This window comes from Miscanthus floridulus, chromosome 8 (genome assembly GCF_019320115.1).
Source record: "Miscanthus floridulus cultivar M001 chromosome 8, ASM1932011v1, whole genome shotgun sequence".
NCBI classification, from domain to species: domain Eukaryota; kingdom Viridiplantae; phylum Streptophyta; class Magnoliopsida; order Poales; family Poaceae; genus Miscanthus; species Miscanthus floridulus.
This window is the reverse complement of record NC_089587.1, coordinates 4,136,683-4,162,392: the sequence shown is the minus strand read 5'-3', so window position 1 is coordinate 4,162,392 and position 25,710 is coordinate 4,136,683. Positions and strand designations below refer to the sequence as shown.

Below are 25,710 nucleotides of genomic sequence, written 5' to 3'. Positions count from 1 at the left end.
GACGGGGAACGGCTTCTCAATGCGCTCGTACTCCATGGCGGCGGAGATCTGCGTCGGCGGCGGCGTGGCGCGTGGGTGGCGATAAGAGAGAGAGAGGTGTGTGGGGGGGGGGGGGGGAGGAGATCAAAGGGAAGGAAGTGATGAGGTGAGTGTACTTTTGACCGCCCTTTGACGGACGGGACCCCCAGGATGACTCTTCTGCCCTCCCAGGTTGGCGAAAATTTACCCCCCGTGCCACACTGTCCCAGACGCCGAGCCCGAGGGCAGGACAGTAAATCGCTGGGGCGCAGGACGAGACGTGAGGTGGTGATTACCTCACCGGCAACGGCCACTCTCGGCCGCCCCCCGTCTCTCTCTCTCCTCGTCGTCGGGCCGCCCCAGTCACGCGCGCCTGGGGACCCCGCTTGTCGGCCCCACATGGAGGTGGGTGATGTGGTGAGGGGTAGGGAAGGGAAGGGAAGCATCGTGGTGGCGCGGGGACTGGCTGAGGTGTGCTCGCTGCCTGTGGGCCCAACCGCTCCAATCATGCTGCTCTTGTTCTTGTACCCTCCCAGATTGTCACTAGCAGATTAGTGGGTGAGATCATCCGTTTGTGCCGGTGCTTATTATGCATTAGCAGCCTGTTCATTTGTCGTAAACAACCGTAAATTTCTAACCAGAACAGTATTTTTCTCTCACACTAAATCAACCAGCAGTAATAATTCACGATCGTATACGATCGTTTCAGCCCTAGCCGAACAGGCTGTAGAGCAGGTGTCTGTTCAGTGAGGACCACTGATGGCGATGCAATGCAACATGACTGATGGGGTCGGACCACAAGAACAGGTCATTCAGAAGTTCAGAGCCATCTGATCCAAGGTTTTACTATTTGTCGACGGTGGGATCTTCGGAGGTGTTATACTATTTTGCTATGAGAGAAAAATAGGGCAGTTCTTCTCTGAAGTTATCCTCATCATGGCTTCATCACCAACGGCCCTTGCCGGAGAGCAATAATGGTTTCCCCAACTAAACTTTAGTCGCTGTTGTTTGGATACATGCATGGAGTATTAAATATAGACTATTTACGAAACTAAATACACAGATTGAGACTAATTTACGAGATGAATTTTTAAGTCTAATTAGTCCATGATTTGACAATGCGTCCTACAGTAAACATATTCTAATGACGGATTAATTAGGCTTAATAAATTCATCTCTTGGATTACTGACGAAATCTGTAAATTTTTTTTGTTAGTATCCGAACACTCCATGTGACATGTCCAAACACCCCCTCTAATTCGCATAGTCGCATGCTTGTCTCCACGACACGTGGTTAATTAATTAAAGGCCAGTATTAAGGGTGTGTTTAGTTCGCGAAATAAAAATTTTTGGATGTCACATCGGATGTTTTAGGGATGTTGGAAGGGGTTTTCGGATACTAATAAAAAAACTAATTACATAGTTCGCCTGGAAACTGCGAGACGAATTTATTAAGCCTAATTAATCCATCATTAGCGCATGTTAGTTACTGTAGCACTTATGGCTAATTATGGACTACTTAGTCTTAAAACATTCGTCTCGCGATTTCCGACCAAACTGTGCAATTAGTTTTTTTTCATCTATATTTAATACTCCATGCATGTGCCGTAAGATTCGGTGTGATAGTTTGGGGTGAAAATTTTTTGGAACTAGACCAGACCTAAGCACAAGCAGATGCACATGAACAGAAATGCTGACAAACCTCCCATTCGCTACAGCTACAACTAGCAGGCCTTGACAGTAGAAAAAAGGTGTTAGGGGGTGTTTGGTTACTACAGGAAAATTTTAGTCCATGTCCCAGCGGATGTTTGGACACATACATGAAGTATTAAATATAGACGAAAAAAATAACTAATTGCACAGATTGTGGCTAAGTTGCGAGACGAATTTTTTAAGCCTAATTAGTCCATGATTTGACAATGTTGTGCTACAGTAAATATGTGCTAATGGCGGATTAATTAGGCTTAATAAATTCGTCTCGTAAATTAGCCTCCATCTGTGTAATTAGTTTTATAATTAACTCATATTTAGTTCTCCTAAATAGCATCCGAACGTCCGATGTGATATGGACTAAAATTTAGTACAGGAAACCAAACACCCCCTTATTTACCCGCAAGAAATTACATCCCACTCAAACACATCCACGGCATAGCAGTGAAGTTGTTCGGCAGATCACAACGTTGGGGAGGCTAGTTGCTTCAGGGGAGTCGGAGAGAGCTGAAAGGGCAACCAACTCTTTGTTACCCAGGAGAAACTTCAGATTGGAAAGAGCAGAACGAAGATGATGAAACTAAGGCCTTGTTCGGCTTATTCCATATTCAGCTTGTTCGGCTTCTTTTTTCAGTCGAAACAGTATTTTTCTCTCACAACAATTCAGTCGGAACAATATTTTTTAGTCAGTTTCAGCCAAGTTTCAGACCAGCAAACGGGATTTCTCATGTGTGAATTGGATACGACCTGCATTTGGTGGCCATGGGAGGAAGCTCACAGGAAATGTTGAGGCTCGTTTCAATGGTGGGTTTCAGATATTCTACTTCAAGGTCTGATGAGCGCGTGGACATCATGTTTTTTGGAAATATAAAAGCATGCCTTTTTCGAGGAAGAAATGGTTACGCTCCTTCACTTCCATCTGCACAACCATATCATGGTTGGAGACAAAAAGACAGACATCAATCAAGCATAAATCTAGAGAACATAAAATTTAACAATGTCATTATGAATTTTAGTGCTAATTTGGCTATCTAACAATATATAAATATGCATAATTTAGCAAATTCATTACTCTCTTTATTTTAAATTATAAGTCATTTTAAATTTTATTCTAAATACAAAATTATGTACTAGAAAAGACAGAACAAATTACAATTTAGAGCAGAGCTCTTGACGGGCCAGTCGTTCCGGGGAGAGGGGATTTGGAGCAGAGCTCTTGACGGGCCAGTCGTTCCGGGGAGAGGGGATATGGAGATTTTCGAACTGCACACAATTTGCGTGACTGATCGACCGTGTCCCCCACTCCCCGGCCGCTCTCCTTCAGAATTTTGTGGCAACCTCGTACTTTGGTCTGCCACTAACAATCTCACTACAAGATGCAGTTCTTGTACTATCAGTTCTTGATGAAAGTGTGTCAAGGATTTGCTCCCCATATGAACCGATATCAAAAGGTAGATTTTTATCCTGAAAGACATGGATGTAGGAGTGAGCGCTAAACAAGTTCATAGATGCAAAACTGTAAGCAGTTCAAGCCAGCAACTAACCTGCTCTTTCAAGGCATTCTCAATTCTTTTTTTCCATGTTGAAACTCGAGCATCCATCACACTCTGCTTTTCAATCTCAGCGACGTTGGCAAGGGGAGCATTATGTATGAAGAATTATCTATCAGTTTTGGAAGTTGAAGAGAAAAGGCAAATTTCAGAGCACATCTCAAAATTAAAGTTCTCAATCGCAATATTGGGGAAACAACATGTTAGTTGATCTCCATCAATAAGCCCAACGGCTTATTGGACCCTTGCTTCTGCTCTCTGATCGGGGGAGCCCAACCCTAACTGGTTGGTGGGCCCCTGTCGCACAGCTCATATATATAGGGGAGTGGGAAACTGGGCTCGTGTCACGAGGTTGAACGGAGCCGCCACCCACCTACAGAAAACCCTAATCCGATCCTAAAGAAGTGCTGCCAGCGACGAGATGTGCCCCACTGAAAGGGTCGAGATGGCGACTAGAGGGGGGTGAATAGTCCTTTTTAAAACTTAATCACGTTGGCTAACCGAAACAAGTGCAAAATTAAAACTATCGGTCTAGCCAAGACTACACCCCTCTATATATGTTCACTAGCACCTTGCAAAGATACTAATCATGCAACTAAGGTGCCGGGCTAGCTAGAGCTCTCCTAAACAATTCTAGGAGCAAGGTTACACAAACCTATGTCACTAGTACTTTAAGCAACAAGGGAGCTCCTACACATGCTAGTAAGCAAAAGCACAAAGCTAACTAAGCTCACTAGCAATGCTCAATAACAAGGCAACCAATGCCTAATTAGAGAGCGCAAATACTTAGCTACATAAACTAAGCAATGTGACTAACAAGGTTACTAAAACCAAATTAGCCACGCAAGGGAGCTACTTCTATGCTACACAAGCAAGAAGGTAATTAGCAAGCTATACAAGCTATCTAATTACAAGAGCAACTACACAAGCTTAATATGTATAAAAGTAATTGCAAGCTTGTGTAATGGGGATGCAAACCAACGGGAAGAACAAGGTTGACACGATGATTTTTCTCCCGAGGTTCACGTGTTTGCCAACACGCTAGTCCCCATTGTGTCGACCGCTCACTTGGTGGTTCGGCGGCTAATTAGTATCACCCACTAAGCCCGCACGTCGGGCGCCGCAAGAATCTACCCCTTGAGTGAGGGTAGCTCAATGACACGCTTTACTAGAGTTGCTCTTCGCGGCTCCCGCGGGGCGAGCACAATGCCCCTCACAAGCACTTCTCCGGAGCGCCGCACAAGCTTCTTGTGGACTTCCACGGAGACCACCACCAAGCCGTCTAGGAGGTGGGAACCTCCAAGAGTAACAAGCACTACCGGCTTGCAACTCGATCACCTAGTGCCACTCGATGCAACCTCACGATACAATCGCACTAGAATCGCTCACTCACACAATCGAATGATCACTATCAAGTATATGTGTGATGGAGGGCTCCTAAGCACTCTCAAGCATGGACACAAAGTCCCCCAAGGTGCTCAGCACCAGCCATGGCCGAAGGCCACTTCTATTTATAGCCCCAAGGGCTAAACTAGCCGTTACCCCTTCACTGGGCAAAAATTGGGTCGACCGGACGCTCCGATCGTGTTGACCGGACGCTGGACCTCAGCGTCCGGTCGCCCACAGACGGCCACGTGTCCCGATTCCAACGGTCACTTGACCTGACCGGACGCAGCAGCTTCAACTGACCGGACGCAGAATCCTCAGCGTCCGATCGTTTCCAGTAAGCTCCCCGAGGCGTATTTCTTCGACTGGACGCGTCCGGTCCACCTTGACCGGACACAGACCAGCGTCCGGTGCAATACCCTCGGTACTGTGCAGACCCGTCAGTTTGACCGGACACACGCTGCTAGGGTCCGGTGCTTTCAGACCTAGCGTCCGGTCAGTTGACCGACGCCAGCGTCTTTGCGATCAACTCTTTTTTGCTTCTAACTTCTTCACCCTTGCTCCAATGTGCCAACCACAAGAATTTGCATCTGGCGCAATAGAAAATAGGCATTCTATTTTCCCAAAAGTGCCGAACCCATCTCAACCCTACAAACACCACCTCCTTTGTAGATGTGCCAACACCAACAAGTGTACACCACCATGTGTATGTGTGTTAGCTTTTCACAATCATTTTCCAAAGGATGTTAGCCACTCAACTTGCCACGCCACTTGATCCTAGCGACAATGCAAAGTTAGATCACTCGAGTGGCACTAGATGACTGATATGCAAACAAGTTTGTCCCTCTTGATAGTACGGCCATCTATCCTAAACCTGGTCATAAACTTCTCTACACACCTATGACCGGTGAAATGAAATGCCCTAGGTTATACCTTTGCCTTGCACATTCCATTCCATCTCCTCCAACGTCGATGCAACACATGCACCAACACGATCAACAATGATATGATCCACTTCATATCATCACGTGATCATGTTGGTTCATCGATCTTGACTTCACTTGCTTTTCACCGTTGCTATCGTCCATCGGCGCCAAGTCTTGCTCAAGCTTCACCGCCACGCGGTCCATCACTCCAAAGCCTTCGACTTGCCCTTCACGCTTACAACCGGTCCATCAAGTCAAGTCTTATCTTGATCTTCTCCACCTTGATCACATGACTCAATTTCATGTCTCATGTGCAATGAACTCCTTCATCTTCACATGTGTGAGCTTTGCAACATCTCCAAGCCATTTTCACCTTCATAGCATATGTTGCTCACACACATGTACCTGTGGACTAATCACCTGTGTATCTCACATAAACACAATTAGTCCACCTAAGTTGTCACTCAATTACCAAAACCACACAAGGACCTTTCACCCACCACCGCCGCTCCCTCTGCAGGGTCTCCACAGCGCCACTGGTGATTGTCTCCACCGCGCTGGACGCCTTCTACACCGCGGTATCGGTGTCTCCCCGCTACGGTGCATCTACTGAGAAGGCGAGGAGTCTTCACCGCATCTACGGTTACACACAGAGAGGTACACATTCAATTCTAACAATGGTATCAGAGCCAGGTTGCCTTTGTGTAACCCTAACCCTAATCGGGTAAAAGAAGAAAGAAAGAGTGACCGGGGTGGCGGAAGTCACTGTCTACCGGTCGCCACCGCCACCGCGTGGGAAAAGTGCCGCACTGACACGACAAGAAAGAACAGATTCGTGTTCGAATCAGAGAAGAAGTAAAGGAAGGGGAAAGAGGGATTCGGTACAAATAAGAAAAGAAAAGAAATCAAAAGAAAACCGAACCCTAACCCTAGATCCCCTTTTCGGGTGAACAAGCGAAAAGAAAAGAAAGAAATGGGATTCGGCTTAGACCCGCTCAAATTCGAAGGGGAAGAAGAAAAGGAACCCTAGATCCAAATTCTAATTCCCCACATCAGTTCGGATAAGAGAAAAGAAAACTCAAATCAGAGAAAGATGAAAAGGGGTAGGTCGGATTTCGAACCCTAACCCTAGATCTTGACCCCATCCCCACCATAGGTTAATCCCAGAAGAGAGACGGGGATGGGGAAGAAGGGAAAGGGGGAACGGACCTACCTTCGCCGGCGCGGGAGAAGAAGAGCCGAGCCGGCCCTTCGCCGGTGCGGAAGAAGAAGAGCCGAACCGGCCCTTTGTCGGCGCGGGAGAAGAAGAGCCAAGCCGGGGCGCTGCTCGCCGGGCTCAGCCAAAGGGGCGCCGCGGCCTGGCCGCTCGACGGCGAGCGCCGGTGAGGGGGCCGGCGACGGCGCCATTCTCGCTCCACCGCCCGCTCGCTCGCTGCTTGCTCGGTTGCACTCGCCTCGCTGCTGTGTGAGGAGCGAAGAGAGAGAGGCGACTCGGCGTGAGAGAGCGAAGAGAGAGAGGCCGAGAGAGAGAAATGGACTAGGGTTTGGAGGGCGCGGCCGCGGGCGTGGTTTTGTTCTCCCTATCCGTGCGCGCGACCATCCGATCAGAACCAACGGCGCAGATCAAATCGGGCCGTCGCCTGCCCAGGCCCAGGTTGCGGCCTAGGTGCGGCCTATGCGCGCACGGACAGATGGGCCGAACCGGCTTTTGCCGTTTTTTGGGCCGACAGAGAAGGATTGAGCCCGTTATTTATTTTTCATTTTCCTGGAAAATTGAAAAATGCAAATTGGCTCAAAAGAAAAATAGAAAAGTGATTTTTCCCCGTGGGTAAAATTCAAGAAATTGAGTATATGTTTTCCGCTGCTAAAGAAAAAGTATATTCTCTAGTGATTTTGAACCGACATGATATTTAACTGGAGAAAAGAAAAGTTTTTCCAGAAAATCTTTATTTCCTAGAAATTGATTAATGGATTAAAGAAAATAGAAAATACAATTTTCCCTGTAGGTAAAATTCAAGGAAAATAGAGTTTTTCCACAGCCAAAGAAATTATTTATTCTCTAGTTAATTTGTACCAACATGATATTTAATTGGAGAAAAAGAAAATTTTTCCGCTGCTAAAGAAAATGTTGATTCTCCGGTTAACTTTGAACCAATGTGGTATTTAATTGGAGAAAAAGAGATTTGACATGATTATGATGTTGTTATTTTCTGATCAACATTGTTAATAACAATATCGTAATTTTAATGATTTATGCATTAATTCTACTTCTGCCCAACGGTGATGTAGAATTAATGTATAAGAAGAGTTGTAAAAGTTAATGATTTATGCATTAATTCTATTTCTGCCCAACGGTGATGTAGAATTAGTGTGTAAGAACAATTGTAAAAGTTAATGATTTATGCATTAATTCTATTTCTACCCAATGGTGATGTAGAATTAGTGTGTAAGAACAGTTGTGAAAGTTAATGATTTATGCATTAATTGTATTTCTGTCCAACTGTGATGTAGAATTAGTGTATAAGAATAATTGTATGTTTAGATTTTGACCAACGTTGGAATCAAGGCATGCAAATGATGTTTTTTTATGTTAAGAAAAGTTTTGACCTAGTTTTCATCTTGTCTAAGGTGGACTAGGTAGTCACCTCACCATGTTCCACTGAGTTTGTGGCACCGGTGAGGGAGACAAAAGAGAATGATGCCGCTTGGGCAACTAAAGAGAGGTATTTTGAATCCCGAAAGATGCCCTATGCCCTTGAGCATAGGAAGTGTGTCACTGCCAATAAGAAATGTTTGGCTGTGATAAAGAACACGATTGAGCCTGCAATTGTGAGCTTAATCCCAGAGTGTGACACAGTCACCGAGTACCTCGATAGAATAAAGAGTCAGTTCACTAGCTCTTCAAAGACATATGCTACCCAGCTGATAAAGGAGCTGGTGACAAAGTGTTACTCTGGAAATGGTGGCATAAGAGAGCTCACGATGCGTTGTTGAAATTATGGCACTATCGTTTAGGCCATATTTCAAGGGGGAGAATAGAAAGACAAGTTAAGAATGATATTCTTCCTCCATTAGAGCTCTCAGATTTAAAACAATGCAGAGAATGCTTAAAAGAAAAGTATATAAAGAAAAGTAACAAAGATGACAAACGAAGCGCAGAAATTTTACAGATTATTCACACAGACATCTGTGGTCAGTTTCCTATAAAGAGTGTGGATGGTAATTGAAAGGATCAAGATGCCCAAGAGAGGGGTGAATTGGGCTAATTCTAAATTTTCTTGCAATAATCAAACCCTATGGTTAGCCCAATTAACCCCTTGTGTCTAGAAAAGTGTTTCTATTAATCTAACGCACAACGGACTTGCAACCTATGTTCTAAACTTACTCTAGCATGGCAATTCTATGAATGTAAAGACAAGTATTGAATTGCTCAAAGTAAATGCTCAAAGTAAATAGAGAGAGGAACGCGGCGATGTTTTGCCGAGGTATCGGAGAGTCACCACTCCCCACTAGTCCTCGTTGGAGCACCCACGCAAGGGTGTAGCTCCCCCTTGATCCGCGCAAGGATCAAGTGCTCTCTACGGGTTGATTCTTCGACACTCCATCGCGGCGAATCACCCAAAGCCACTCACAACTTGAGTTGGGTCACCCACAAGCTCCGCCGGGTGATCACCAAGCTCTCAATCACCACCAAGCCGTCTAGGTGATGGCGATCACCAAGAGTAACAAGCACGAACTCCCACTTGACCACACGAAGCCTAATGAGAAGATGGATGCACACTTTACTACTCTTGATTCACTAATGAGGCTACTCTCTTGGATTCTCAAATCTCAATCACCTCACTAGGACCTTGCTCTTCTTGGCACTCACAAACGTGTTTCTCAGCTATTGGAATGAGCAAAAGTAACTCCACACACGAGTGGAGCTTCTATTTATAAGGCAGCCTAAAAAACGAACTGTTATGAGCTTCTGCAGGGTGACCGGACGCTCCGGTCATGTTGACCGGACGCTCCGGTCAGTTCAACCCGCAAACCAGTGATAAAGTGTTGATCGGACGCTAGCAGGGTCCGGTCACCACTGACCGGACGCGTCCGGTCGCATTAAACCCTCACTGGATGCTTACTGTACTCGACCGAACGCTGAACCCTCAGGGTCCGGTCAGCACTGACCGGACACGTCCGGTCACAGATTCTCTTCTCTGGAACCTTACTGGAGTCGACCAGACGCTGCCTCTCAGCGTCCGGTCACTTGACCACTCCAGCATTCGGTCGCACCGAACACAGTCTGCTTGATCAAATAAACTGACCGGACCCTGCGGCCAGCGTCCGGTCGCACCGGAGCTAGCGTTCAGTCAGCATTTGACCCTCCATTCACTTCCAACTCTCGATCATATGTGAATGAAGTTTGCTCCTGAGGATCTTAGGCATTCGTAGGAGCTACCTAGAGCTAGTTTTAACAAGTGTGCACCACACCTAACTCACTAGACTCACCTAGGTCAAGCTACCCATCCATACCCCCCTTTATAGTACGGCCAAAGGAAAAACAAAGTCCTAAACTACTCTAAGTGTCTCTTCAACTCTAATCGACACTTAGAACTAGTCATCCTTAACCTTGTCGACCATCCTTTGAAACCAAAATGATTTCTATCGTAGGGGCATGACCACCTCGATTGCCCAATCGATCTCTATTACCACGACCTAACTTAATTGCCTCTGCAAAATACACGTTAGTCATAGTAATCTTGTATTGTCATTAATCACCAAAATCCAACTAGGGGCCTAGATGCTTTCAATCTCCCCTTTTTTGGTAATTGATGATAATACTATCTCGAGTATATGAAAGAGTGAGGTTTTTGACAGGCTTGGTTCATATAAGCTTTTGTTAGTAAGAACAAAAGAGTTAGGCAAGCTTATATGACCCAAGCCAACACAATGTACTCAAAGGATATGAATTAAGCAAGAGTACAAGTAATAAAGCTCATTTGCATCGGAGTAAAAACACGGAAGCAAAGGCAAATGAGCATTACATAAGTGATATGACATATAAATAATGCAAAGTAGAGAGCACACATGTCATATATCACAATCACATAGATATCACTATCACATAGATATAATAGTATGCATGAAAGTAACACACGAATGCATAATAGTAATAGTGTATCACACAAATAAAACTCCAAATGTATATAATAGACTAATAATAGATAACTAGCTCCCCCTAAATGTCGCTCCCCCTAAGTCTACATACTCGAACCCTCTCCTCCTTTGGCGTCAAACACCAAAACCTAAGGGTTGGTCGGCGGGGCTGCAGCGGACGAGCCGAGCACTGAAGTACGTGGGGCAAGATGAAACTAGGCGCCATCATCATCTGACCCTAAGCTCTGTACTGACTGACCCTCTGTGGCTAGAAGCGTCTCTAAAGCGGTCTGGGTCTGAGCTGGGGCAGGTGCTGCCTGTGATGCTGCTAGGACGTCTATCGTAGGATCTGACAAGGTGACAGATGAAGGGAGCCTCTGAGTAGTCACGGCGATAGGGGCTGCTGTAGAAGGACCCGCGGCATGCATATGTGGCGGTGTAGGCATGCCTGTCAACTCACTGAAGGATGCTCCAAGACTCCTAGAGACTGACATGTTAGGCACAAAAAGCGAGGATGACTGCTCTAGTGTGAAGCCTGTCTGAAATGGTGTGAACTGTGGGGCTACCACTGGTGAGGACAACCACTAGGACACCTGAACTGTGAGTGAAGCAAATAGAGCTAGAGGCTGTCCCTGACTTTGAAGCCCACTGGGCTATACTGCTGGAGTCGTGGTGGTGGTGGCAGGCTGAGCAAGCTGGGGCGAAAACTGTGGCTGTGGGGCCCCAAGTGCTGTTACTACATGCTGCATAAATCCCATAAGCTGCTGCTGTATGAGTAACTGCTGCTGATGCATCTGCTGCTGCTGCTGCTGAAGGAGCTGCTGCTGTCGCTGGAACTCGTCCTAACGAGCCTGAAACTGTGCAAAGTTGGTAGCGGTCTCCTAAGCCTGTCGTGCCTGATCCTGCTACATCTGCTCAAGAATAGCAATCAAGGCGGGGTCTGTCTGTGGTGTAGGTGGAGCTGAGCTGGAACTGCCGACCTCTGCATCATGTCTGCGTGGAGACATATAAGGAATAGGCAGATAATCGTCATCTGAGCTGTCACTAGACTCTGTCACCTCCTGCTGTGCCTCAAGCTGCTCCTCCTCAGTAGCGGCTATGCCTCTTATAATCTTGTCCTGCTGAGCTGCTGACTCTGGAATATCTGGACGACGGCTAGGCTGAGTGGGTGCCTGTGGTGTGCTGTGCCTGATCCTCTGTGCCATATTATAAGTCGAAAACTCTGTGGTGGCACCTTTGTACTCGGCAACCATCTCTGGGGTCCTAACCTGCACAGACTTAAGCATCAGGAAGGTGATCCAATGTGCATATGGAAGCTGTCTGCGACCCTTGAAGCCCTCAGCTATAGTATCCTCCATCTCTGATAGAAGGAGGTCCCAAATGTCGAACACGGTCTGCTGCATCAGGGCATTAAGGAGCCAGAGCTGTAGGTGAGTCAGACCCTCTCTGTATCCCAACCTGGGAAGTAGTGTCCTCCTGATGATAGCCTCTAGCACACGAGCTGTAGGAGTAAGGTCACTGGGGTTCCTCCTTGACCCCTCACCAAAGGGCTCCTTGAAGCAATGGCGCACAAGACCACTAGGGGGCACCAATCCTCCATGAGGACGCCTGGGAGGCTCCTGCTGTCCATAACACACCTCATGCAATATGATAGGCTGCTCCTATAGCCTCAGTATCTCCCTAGCCCTAAAACTCATCACCCTATAGTCTTTGCCGTTGAATGCAAAGTTTATGAAGTTATGCTATGGGTCAACGTAGAGTGAAGCATAAAACTGCCAAACCCAAGATGATACATACAGTCTAGTCCGGCCAATCAGATCTATCAGCCCCGGCAAATATGACAAGTAGGGGCGAATATGCTCTCTGGCTGCTGCCACAATAGACTCTATACTGCATACCCACTGAGATTTGAACACTGCCCCACTGTTGAGATAAGCATTATAGAAATCCTCCTGGAGCGGTGTATAGAAACCCTCTGCTGCACTCTCATCCCTCCTCGGAGGGAACCACACATCAAACTCTACAAATCTCAGCTGCCGAACCTGTTTGGCCGTGGCAGCCCTCAAGTCAAGGTGTACCACTGGAGACGGACCCTGTGGTCTAGGCGGTGGGCGTGAACCCCTATGCTGTGTAGCTGGCCTCAGTGGACTGTAGCGCTGGTACGACCATAGTGGTGTAGCTAGGGGGCCTGCTCGGTCTCCTTGGTGTGCTGGCCCTCCTGAGTCTCCTGAGCTGGCTGAGTCTCTGCTGGTGGGGGCTGCTGCTGTGGCTCCTGCTGGGACTCCCCCTGAAGTCGAGGCTCCACAATAGCCAGTCGACATCCTACCATCATGACAGTCCCAGGTGGACCACCATGATGACGCTCAGCCTCCTCAACTGTTGCCTCTGTGCTGGTGTGAGCTGTGAATCTATAATGACAACACCACTATGAGCACCGCCTCTCTCGGCACGCTCTGCGGCCTCAGCAACTGTTGCTGCTCTCACTATCTCTGCGTCGGGGTACTTGCGCTTCTTAGATGTAACCTGCTTCGTTGCCTTGCCTTTCAGTCCTACAGGCTGGCGAGGCGGGGGCCTTCGATCGTCATCTCCTGGACCACCACCAACATTCTTCGTCCGAGCCATCTGATCTAACAAGAAGATGAACTGCCGCTGATGAAGTTTAACTATCAAACTGACACTCTCGAGGCTTGGCCTCGATCCGTACTCGTGAGCTTGGCTCCGAGTTGACTAACAACTGCCACAAGAACCTCAACGGCACCGACTCGCTGCACGATGGAATAGATGGATATACAAATAAATACAATATATCTAATAGATGCGAAAACCCTAGGAAGCAAGCAATGTAGGTACGAAATTGAGGCGACGGGCTTTCCACCTAATGAACCGGCGATCCGAGAAAAGAAGAGACATCACGCGGGGAACCTCGGAACCAGCTAGGGTTAGGGTTTGCGAAGCACTTCGATGAATCGGCGGCCCTGGATGATTTAGGTCAATGCATTGAAAATTGAAAGGTTCAACATCAAGCAAAGAGGATGCTATGGCCTTACCAAGATTGGGCACGGTAGGTACGGGCTTGGATGGCGCAACCACGATGGTGGAGGACAGGTAGGGCACGGGAACTATGGCTGTGGTGGTGCATGGGGTTAGGTCAAGAGAGCTCGCGATGGCTACGGTTAAATGAGGACCCCACGCGTAACAGAGAAGGAAACAGGGAAAGAGATCTAATTCCGCACGCTCTCTACTGACAGGATGCTCTTGTGGTAGTGACCGGACGCTACCACCCAGCGTTCGGTCAATTCCAGAGAGGACCAAATCCTCTGGAATCATGACCGAATGCGACCGGTGGACCATGACCGGATGCGGGCAGGGTCCGGTCAGTTTCCTTGAACTCCAAGTAGATCGACCGGACGCTGGATTCCTTCCTAACCGGACGCACAAGCGCAGTGTCCGGTCACTCCTTCAGCTTCTGTTCACCTCCTATGAACTGACCGGACGCTGGACAACAACGTTCGGTGCAGCATCCGGTGGTCCTTTTCAAGCAAATCTTCAATGTTCCTTCACGCTGTCTGTTCCCAATTAAGTCCCAACTTGAATAAGATCCAAATAAGCACCAATTGGGACTGATGTGAGTGACCTCTCTCAAACCCTCATATTTTTTAAAATATTTTGTCTTAGGCTATAATTCTTTTTAAGAAAATAGGCAATAAGAGGGTAAATGGAACAAAACGACAAAACAACATCCATGCATATACAGTACTTTGTAAGTAAATCTAGTTGCTTGTCAAGTTTGATCCAAGATTAAGCTTCTTCACATGCTTTTCGGCGGTTATCTTAACCATGTTAGACAAGCCCTATGTGTATTGCCAAAAATTAAACATGTTGTATATTACAATGAATGCAAGGGACAACACAAGCTCAATTTTTTGTGAAGTTGCTAAAGTCAAGTACATTGAGCTCAATCCGCAATCTACAAAATGTAGCCTCATCTAGCGGTTTAGTGAAGATATTCGCTAATTGATCTTCGGTTCTTACACCTTCTAGTGATATATCATTTTTAGCAATATGATCTCTTAGAAAGTGATGACAGATATCTATGTGCTTGGTGCGAGAGTGTTGAACCGGATTATTTGCAAGTTTTACCGCACTTTCATTGTCGCACAAAAGAGGTACCTTTTCTAGAACTACACCATAGTCTAGCAAAGTTTGTTTCATGTATAAAATTTATGCACAACAAGCACCCGCGGCAATATATTCCGCTTTGGCGATGGACAAAGCCACACTATTTTATTTCTTGGAGGACCAAGACACAAGTGATCTACCAAGTAAATGGCACCCTTCGGATGTGCTTTTTCTATCAACTTTGCATCCGGCGTAATCCGAATCAGAATAGCTAATTAATTCAAATATAGTTCCTTTGGGATACCAAAGGCCAATGCTTGGTGTGTGCTTAAGATACCTAAGGATTCTTTTTACGGTAATTAAATGTGTTTCCTTAGGATTAGCTTGAAATCTAGCACACATACACACACTAAACATGATGTCGGTCCTAGATGCGGTCAAATATAACAAGCTACCAATCATGGAACGGTAGAGAGTTTGATCAACCGGGTTACCTCTCTCATCTAGGTCGAGATGTCCATTGGTAGGCATTGGTGTCTTGATTGGCTTATATTCATGCATCTTGAATCTCTTGAGAAGATCTTTTGTGTATTTCTCTTGAGAGATGAAGATGCCTTCTTTTATTTGTTTGACTTGAAAACCAAGGAAGAATGTAAGCTCACCAATCATTGACATCTCGAACTCCTTTGACATCAATTCACCAAATTCATTGCATGAGTCTTCATTTGATGATCCAAAGATGATATCATCAACATATACTTGACAAATGAAGATATATCCATCAAGCTTCTTGGTGAATAGTGTGGTGTCGACCTTCCTAATGGTGAAGCCCTTCTCAATGAGGAAGTCCCGAAGGCGCTCATACAAAGCTCTTGGAGCTTGCTTAAGCCCATATAGTGCCTTGGACAACCTATAAACATGATTAGGATATCTAGGGTCTTCAAACCCGGGAGGTTGATCAACATAGACTAGTTTATTAATAAAGCCATTTAAAAATGCACTTTTCATATCCATTTGATATAGTTTCATTTCATGATGTGATGCATATGAAAGTAGGATGCAGATGGCTTCTAATCTTGCAACCGGTGCAAAGGTCTCTTCAAAATCCAAACCTTCAATTTAAGAGAACCCCTTTGCAACTAGTCTTGCCTTATTCCTTACAACAACACCTTGATCATCTTGCTTATTGCGGAACACCCACTTTGTTTCAATGACTCTTGCACCTTTTGGTCGTTCTTCAAGAGTCCAAACTTCATTGCGAGTGAAGTTATTCAACTCTTCATGCATGGCATTGATCCAATCCAGATCTTTAAGAGCTTCTTCTACCTTGGTAGGCTCATAGCAAGAGACAAAAGAGTGATGAGCAATAAATAAAGTAAGTTTTTGAGATCGAATCATTACACCCTTTGATGGACTCCCTATGATGAGATCTTGTGGATAATCTTGTAGGAGAGGTGTATTTCTTCTATTGACCACTTGAGGAGAAGGTTGTGGAGCATCAACATCTTGTGCTTGTACCACCATTTGCTCATAGGAGATATGAGTATCTTCATTTTCTACTCTCCCATCTTTTTCACCATTTTGTGGCACACTTGATGAAGAAGGTTGATCAATGACTTGTACATCATCTTTTGTCTTGATGTCTCCCACTGGAATATTTTTCATAGCCTCTCTCAATGGTTCATCACCTATATCATCAAGATTCTCATGTGCTCTTTGGAAGCTGTTAGATTCATCAAATTCCACATCATATATTTCTTCAACCAAGCTAGTGACATGATTAAATACTCTATATACTTTGGACTTCGATGAGTAACCAACAAGAAAACCAATATCACAATGTCTTTGGAACTTCCTTAGGTGTTGCCGCTTCTTGTAGATGTAGCATTTGCAACCAAACACCCTAAAGAAGGAGACGTCCAGCTTCTTCCCATTGAGCAACTCATAAGGAGTCTTGCCAAGGAACTTTTGAAGGAATATGCGGTTGGATGCATAACATGCGGTGTTGATTGCTTCCACTCATAGAGCTTCGGGGGTGTTGTACTCATCAAGCATAGTCCTTGCAAGAGTGATCAAAGTTCGGTTCTTCCTCTCAACTACACCATTTTGTTGAGGAGTATAAGTTACGGAGACTTCATGTTTGATTCCAACTTCATCACAATAGGCTTCGTTGTTTGTGTTGTTAAATTCTTTGCCATTGTTACTTCTTATCTTCTTGAGCTTCACTTCAAATTCATTTTGAGCTCTCTTGGCAAACTTCTTGAAGCAAGATGCAACTTTGGATTTGTCATGAAGGAAGAATACCCATGTATACCTTGAATAGTCATCTATAATCACAAGACAATAGAGATTCCCTCCCAAACTCTTATATATTGTTGGTCCAAATAAATCCATGTGTAGGAGTTCTAGCACTCTTATGGTTGACATGACAGCTTTGGTTAGATGAGTATTTGCAACTTGCTTGCCGGCTTGATATGCACTACAAAGCTTGTCCTTCTCAAACTTCACATCCTTCAACCCTCTCACCAAATCATTCTTCATAAACTTCTTGAGTGAGCTCATCTCAACATAAGCAAGTCTTCTATGCCATAGCCACCCAAGTGTTATTTTGGTAAATAGGTAAGTCTTCAAATTTGCATCTTTGGAGGTGAAGTCCACTAGATATAAGTTGTTGTATCTAAATCCATTGAATATCACTTGATTGTCATCTATCTTGGATACAACAACCTCCTTCTCGGTGAACAAGCATTGGAAGCCAAGATCACACAATTATCCAATGGATAGCAAGTTGAAGCTCAATGAAGCAACATATAGCACATTGGAGATGGAATGATCATTTAATATTGCCACTTTACCCAATCCTTTAACCTTGCCCTTTGAATTATCACCAAATGTTATTTTCTCTTGTCCATCTACCTCTTCATCTAGTGAGGTGAACATACGAGGATCACCGGTCATATGTTGAGTGCAACCACTATCAATAACCCAATGACTTCCACCTGTCTTGTAGTTCACCTACACACAAGAGATTCAAGCTTTAGGAATCCAAACTTGTTGAGGGCCCTTCACCTTCTCAACAAGTGACTTAGCCACCCAAATCTTCTTAGGTCTATTCTTGTTAGGGGGTCCTAAGAACATGACTTTCATCTTTCCACTAGAATTTTTTCTAAGCATGTAGTGAGTATTGAAAGCAAAGGGTCTAGCATGCTTGGGCAAGGGTTGTGGCGGTGGAGTTTGGCACTCATGAGCAAAGTGGCCTTCTTGTCCACACTCAAAATATCTCTTTGGCTTTGGCTTTGGCTTTGATTGTTGTTGTTGAACTTGAGCCTTCTTATTCTCTACACTTGCCACATATCCAATGCCATTTCTATCCATCTTCATGATGGTGTTCATGAGTAGCTCACTTTGAAGATGCTTGCCTCTTACAAACTTGCTCAATCCCACCTTGAGATGCTCTTTTTCCATCTTTAGCTTCTTGTTCTCTACCTTGAGAACATCATTGTTCTTCTCTTCCTTGAGCTTCTTGTTTTCTTCTTTGAGCTTCTCATTCTCAAGGATCAACTCTTTGTCATGATCAAGAGTTTCTAGCACAATGGTGTTGTGGCTTTTCATCTCTTCAAGATCTTTCATGAGCTTCTCATTATCATTCTTGAGCTTGACATACTCATCATAGTCATTGCACTCAACCACTTGCTTGCCTTTGCTACTAGATCCTTGCTCAATGCTCTTATCAATTAAATCATCACATGATGTAGCTATATAAATCTTAACAACATGGTTAGTAGCATCATGTGGCTCATTTGGTAAAAATTCTTGAGCAATAACAAGAGTATCATGATTGATCTTAAGAGTAGTGTATTCATCTTTTAGCTTGTTGTGGCTAGTGATGAGCTCATTGTGCACCCACTCAAGTTTATCATGTTTATCTTTAAGCTCTTTCTTAGAAGATTTGAGCTCCTTGAGTTTGGATAATATAGCATCATTTGTTTCTTTAAGCTCATCATTAGTCTTTTCCAATGTATCACATTTAGCTAAGAGTGAATCATTTTTTTTTCTTCATTGCTTGAGTCATCTTTCTTGCCCTTGTTCTTGTTCTTGAACTTGTCTTTCTTGGGCTTTGTGCATTGATGAGCTAGATGGCCAAGTTCTCCACAATTGTAGCAATCCATCTTGGAGATTGGCTTTCTTCTTGAGCTTATGAAGAACTTCTTCTTCTTGCCATCGAACTTGATGCCACTCTTGTTGAGCTTCTTTAGCATCTTGGCGGTCTTCTTCACCATGAGAGCAAGACTTTCCTCATCATCTTCTTCATCACTTGAGCTCTCATACTCAAGTCTTGCTTTGCCCTTATCTTGGCTAGCTTTGAATGCTAAGTCCTTCTCTTTCTTCTTTGTAGAGGATGAGCCATCTTGTGGCGTGATGTGCATGTACATCTCATGAGCATTGATCTTTCCCAAGATTTGTGTCGGTGTAGCGGCGGAAAGATCACCTTGATATAGCATGGTCACAATATGCCCATATTTATCAATGGAGAGGACACTCAAGATCTTTCTCACAGCGTCGGATGGTGACATTTGAGTTAGTCCAAGCCCATTGACTTCCTCCATAAGAATATTTAAACGAGAATACATATCATTAGCACTTTCTTTGAGAAGCATCTCAAATGAATTTAGCTTTTTAATTACAAGATGATAGCGTTCCTCACGCTCACTCTTGGTTTCCTCATGGAGCACACAAACGTCCGACCATAGTGCATGGGCGTCTTTGTGGTTCCTTACGCGGTTGAACACATCTTTGCAAAGGCCTCTAAAGATGGTGTTTCGAGCCTTTGCATTCCATTTTTCATAGTTAATCTCATCGCCTTGTAGGTTAGTAGCATCCTGAGGTTTTGGGAAGCCTTGAGAGGCGACTCTAAGAATACCAACGTCTAGAGCTTCTAAGTACGCCTCCATGCGGATTTTCCAATATGGAAAGTCATCTCCCTCAAAGATAGGAGGAGGTCCATCCCCGTGAGACATCTTGCTCAAAGCGATTAAGCTTAAAACGTGAGCACGAGGCTTCGATACCAATTGAAAGGATCAAGATGCCCAAGAGGGGGGGTGAATTGGGCTAATTCTAAATTTTCTTGCAATAATCAAACCCTATAGTTAGCCCAATTAACCCCTTGTGCCTAGAAAAGTGTTTCTATTAATCTAACGCACAACGGACTTGCAACCTATGTTCCAAACTTACTCTAGCATGGCAATTCTATGAATGTAAAGACAAGTATTGAATTGCTCAAAGTAAATGCTCAAAGTAAATAGAGAGAGAGGAATGTGGTGATATTTTGCTGAGGTATCGGAGAGTCGCCACTCCCCACTAGTCCTCGTTGGAGCACCCACGCAAGGGTGTAGCTCCCCCTTGATCCACGCAAGGATCAAGTGCTCTCTACGAGTTGATTCTTCAACACTCCATCGTGGCAAATCACCCAAAGCCGCTCACAACTTGAGTTGGGTCACCCACAAGCTCCGCCGGGTGATCACCAAGCTCTCAATCACCACCAAGCCATCTAGATAATGGCGATCACCAAGAGTAATAAGCACGAACTCTCACTTAACCACGCGAAGCCTAATGATAAGATGGATGCATACTTTGCTACTCTTGATTCACTAATGAGGCTACTCTCTTGGATTCTCAAATCTCAATCACCTCACTAGGACCTTGCTCTTCTTGGCACTCACAAATGTGTTTCTCAGCTGTTGGAATGAGCAAAAGTGACTCCACACACGAGTGGAGCTTCTATTTATAAGGCAGCCTGAAAAACGAACCGTTATGAGCTTCTACGGGGTGACCGGACGCTCCGGTCATGTTGACCGGATGCTCCGGTCAGTTTAACCCGCAAACCAGTGATAAAGTGTTGATCGAACGCTGGTAGGGTCCGGTCACCACTGACCGAACACGTCTGGTCGCATTAAACCCTCACTGGATACTTACTGTACTCAACCGGACGCTGAACCCCCAAGGACCGGTCAGCACTGACCGGACGCGTCCGGTCGCAGATTCCCTTCTCTGGAACCTTACTAGAGTCGACCGAACGCTGCCTCTCAGCGTCCAGTCACTTGACCACTCTAGCGTCTTGTCGCACCGAACGCAGTCTGTTTGATCAAATAAACTGACCGGACCCTACGGCCAGCGTCCGGTCAGCATTTGACCCTCTATTCACTTCCAACTCTCGATCATATGTGAATGAAGTTTGCTCCTAAGGATCTTAGGCATTCGTAGGAGCTACCTAGAGCTAGTTTTAACAAGTGTGCACCACACCTAACTCACTAGACTCACCTAGGTCAAGCTACCCGTCCATACCCCCCTTTATAGTACGGCCAAAGGAAAAACAAAGTCCTAAACTACTCTAAGTGTCTCTTCAACTCTAATCGACACTTAGAACTAGTCATCCTTAACCTTGTCGGCCATCCTTTGAAACCAAAACGATTTCCATCGTAGGGGCATGACCACCTCGATTGCCCAATCGATCTCCATTACCATGACCTAACTTAATTGCCTCTGCAAAACACACGTTAGTCATAGTAATCTTGTATTGTCATTAATCACCGAAATCCAACTAGGGGCCTAGATGCTTTCAGTAATGATTCGTTCATAACATTCACAGATGATTACTCCCGTTATGTCTATATTTATCCAATCAAAGAAAGAACAGAAGCACTGGATAAATGTAGATATTTAAGGCAAAAGTTGAAATCCAACGCAATTTAAAGATAAAGATAGTCAGGTCTGACCGTGGGGGAGTACTACGGTCGGCATACCCCATATGGCCAAAGTTCCTAGACCTTATGTAAGGTTCTTACAGGAGAATGATAAAGTAGCCCAGTATTCTATACCGGACGAACCTCAGCAGAATAAAGTAGCTAAAAGAATCAATCGTACCATGATGGATATATTGGGCAGTATAATAAGTTACTCCACCTTACAGTTGAGCTTATGGATGGAGGCGTTAAAAACCCCATTCATATTCTCAAAAGAGTACCAAGTAAGTCGGTGCCCAAAACGCCGTATGAGTTGTGGACAGAAAGAGTACCCTCACTAAACCACTTGCGTGTGTGTGGGGGAGCCCTACTGAGGCTAAAGTATTTAACCCAAACATTAGGAAGTTATATCCCAAAATAGTAAGTTGCCATTTGTTTGGCTACATAGAAAAGTCAAAAGGTTTTCGTTTCTACTGTCCAGAGAGACACAAAGTTTGTGGAAATGAGACACGTTGTTTTCCTAGAGGATGAAAAGATGAGGGGGAGCATGGTAGCTCGAGAAATTGACCTTGAAGTGAAGCGGGTGTATGCGACCACTCCAATGATTCATGAGCCAATTTTCTCACTACATGCTGTCGCTGCACCGACAGTGCAAGATACTATGGTGTCAGCACCTGTTGTTATTCCACCTGTGGCAACAATGAATGACGATGAGGAACCTGTTCTTCAGGATTCTATAGAACATATTGCCACATATGAGGGGGAGCAACAGCAGCCTCAAACAGAAGATGTGCCAAATGTGGAGGCCCCTAGAAGGTCTCAAAGAGTTAGAAAATCAGCTATTTCTGCTGATTATGAAGTGTATAACACTAAGGAATTTCAAATGGAGGATGATCCCACCTCATTTGAAGAAGCCATGAGAAGTGATCATTCATCAAAGTAGCTTGAGGCCATAGAAGATGAAATGAAATCAATGAATGCCAATAGAGTTTGGGACTTGGAAATAATTCCTAAAGGAGCCAAAACAGTAGGCTGTAAATGGGTCTACAAAACAAAACTTGACTCTCAAGGGAATATAGAGAAATATAAAGCATGACTTGTGGCAAAAGGCTATATGCAAAGAGAAGGGATTGATTACAATGAGACCTTTTCTCTAGCCTCATGTAAAGTTTCCTTCAGAATCATAATGGCATTAGTGGCACATTACGATTGAGAATTACATCAGATGGATGTAAAGACGACATTTCTCAACGGAGACTTGGAGGAAAATGTTTACATGGCACAACCGAAAGGTTTTATCATGGAAGGAAAAGAACGAATGGGATGCCGCCTAAAGAAATCCATTTATGGATTAAAACAAGCTTCAAGACAGTGGTACTTGAAGTTTGACCAGACAATAAAGAATTTTGGGTTTTAAAGAGAATGTAGAGGACAATTATGTCTATACAAAGTTTAAGAATGGGAAGTTTATCTTCCTTGTCCTATATGTGGATGATATCTTACTTGCTAGTAGTGATGTCAGTCTACAACTGGAAACAAAGAAGTTTTGTCCTTAAAACTTGATATGAAATATCTTGGTGAAGTCTCGTTCGTTCTAGGGATCGAGATTCACCGAGATATAAGAAAATGGGTATTAGGACTGCCACAAAAGGCATACATAGAAAGAATCTTAAAGAAATTCAGTATGCACAAATGTAGTCCCTCACCTTCTCCTATAGTCAAGGGCGATAGATATGGGGATTTTCAATGCCCCAGGAACCAATATGAGCTCAATCAAATAAAAGTGGTTCCATATGCTTCAGTTGTCGGAAGCTTGCAACATGCTCAAGTATGTACGCGCCCTGACTTGGCATTTGTTATCGGGTTTTTACTTGGCAGATTCTAGAGCTATTCTGGAACAGAATACTGAAATTGATAAAGAAAGTCTTGCGTTATTTGCAAGGAATGAAAGGCCTCATGATGACGTATAGAAGATCTGATTGACTCCACATAGTGGGATATTCAGATTCTGATTATGCGAGAGTGAATATATATCCAGACGTGGATTTTCTATCATCTCGCAAAGGGGAGCTATTTCATGGAAAAGCTCAAAGCAAACTGTCACTACATCGTCCACAATGTATGACAATTTGTAGCGTGTTATGAGGCAACAGGCAGGTGAACTGGCTAAAGAAGTTCATACCTGGTTTGAAGGTGGTTGACGACATCTATGAACCACTTAAGTTATACTGCGATTATAATCTGGCAGTACAGTATGCTCACAACATAAGTCAAGTGGTGCTGCCAAACACATTGACATAGAGTATTATGTTATGATAGATAAAGTCCGGGATCAAGTCATAAGTCTTGAGCATATAAGTACAGAAAAGATACTCGTGGATCCGCTTACAAAAGGCTTACCACCCAACATGTTCAGAGAACATGGTGTTCAGAGAACATGGTGTTCAGAGAACATGTAGCTAGCATGGGTTTAAGGGAAAGCCTAAAATTCCTAGACAAAAGAAGGCTCAAAGATAAGTATCTATTTTAGAACAGAGTAGTGAGTTGTAGCTGTTAAGTCTATCGGCAATGGACCGTGACGATGAGACATGCTCTATGAGCTAATCTGTAATGGAATGAACAAAAGTAAATGATATGAAAGTGAAAGATGCAATGAGATCAAGGTGGAGAATGTTAGTTGATCTCCACCAATAGGCCCAACGGCGGCCTATTGGGCCCTTGCCTCTGCTCCCTGATCGGGGGAGCCCAACCCTAAGTGGTTGGTGGGCCCCTGTCGCACAACACATATATATAGAGGAGTGGGGAACTGGCTCGTGTCACGAGGTTGAACGGAGCCGCCACCCACATACAGAAAACCCTAATCCGATCCTAAAGAAGTGCTGCCAGCGACGGGATGTGCCCCACCACCGCCGCTCCCTCTACAGGGTCTCCACAGCGCCACTGGTGATCGTCCCCACTGCGCTGGACGCCTTCTACACCACGGCACCAGCGTCTCCCCGCTGCGGTGCATCTACTGAGAAGGCGAGGAGCCTTCACCGCATCTACGGTTACACACAGAGAGGTACACATTCAATTCTAACACAACCATATTGCCAAAACGGCATGCCTTAAGCCCTTAACCAGTGCACACATGAAAGGTGGAAGCACATTAGATATACCAGCATAATATTTTATTTAATTTAGCGCTAAGGATTGTTGCATGGGAATTTACAACACATTCAGTTCTTCCTGACACTTTATTCCAGAAACTTGTCTGTAAAATCCAATACATAACAAAGATGCGAGATCAGAATTTTTGGGAAGATATTGCAACTAATCATACAAGCAAAATTTTGTCCAGTGCAGCAATAATCTTTTTTTCCACAACGGTTGAGACTGAATTTCATTGCGATTGTAATGAAATTTCATAGTTAATGCAGCAATAATCTATTATAATAAGCTTTATCCTAGCATGTTTTGACATGCTTACACCTAATATATATTTAGCCAACATATTGACTTACAGGGCACCAAGATGCTTGTAAACGCACAAGACATACATGTAAATGGACTATAGAACCATTAAAAACTCACCAGATGTGACCGACACAAGTCGTCGAGGCTTGCTTGTGTATCTATGTCATCCTGTGTACCATTGGAAGTTGCAGCAATAGTCTGAACAGAGGAAAAATGAAAATGAATATTACCCAAATGTTGGATATATAGCTAAACACAGCAACCAGGAAACAAAGAAGTCAATAAAATAAACCTCGTCAAGATATGTTGGAACATCAGGATCAACATCTATGTCGTTTGGCATGTCTGGATCATCATCATCAAAATTAATGCCAGTATTTGATCCATTGTCATCTTTCAAATCTCCAAACACATTGGGATTTCCTTATCAAATTCAAATGATCTAAAAAACTGCATGTTGGATGGTTAATAAATAATTTATATTTCACCAAAAAGATATAAATTAAATAAGTCAAAAGATTAGACATGCCTAATTTACATGGACACTGTAACAATGTTGAGTACCTTTTCAAAACGAGGGGGTGATTAGAAACAATAATGTTCCTGCTGCGGCTGAGACGGCTGTGCTTCAAAAGATTTAGCATGTTGAGGTATGACACCTTCCAT

The 25,710-nt window shown here is 44.4% G+C and overlaps 1 pseudogene; it reads right to left on the bottom strand.

The window, feature by feature from the left end:
• Positions 1-3,048: 3,048 nt before the first annotated feature.
• LOC136468442 (condensin-2 complex subunit H2-like) lies at positions 3,049-25,710 on the bottom strand (annotated as a pseudogene).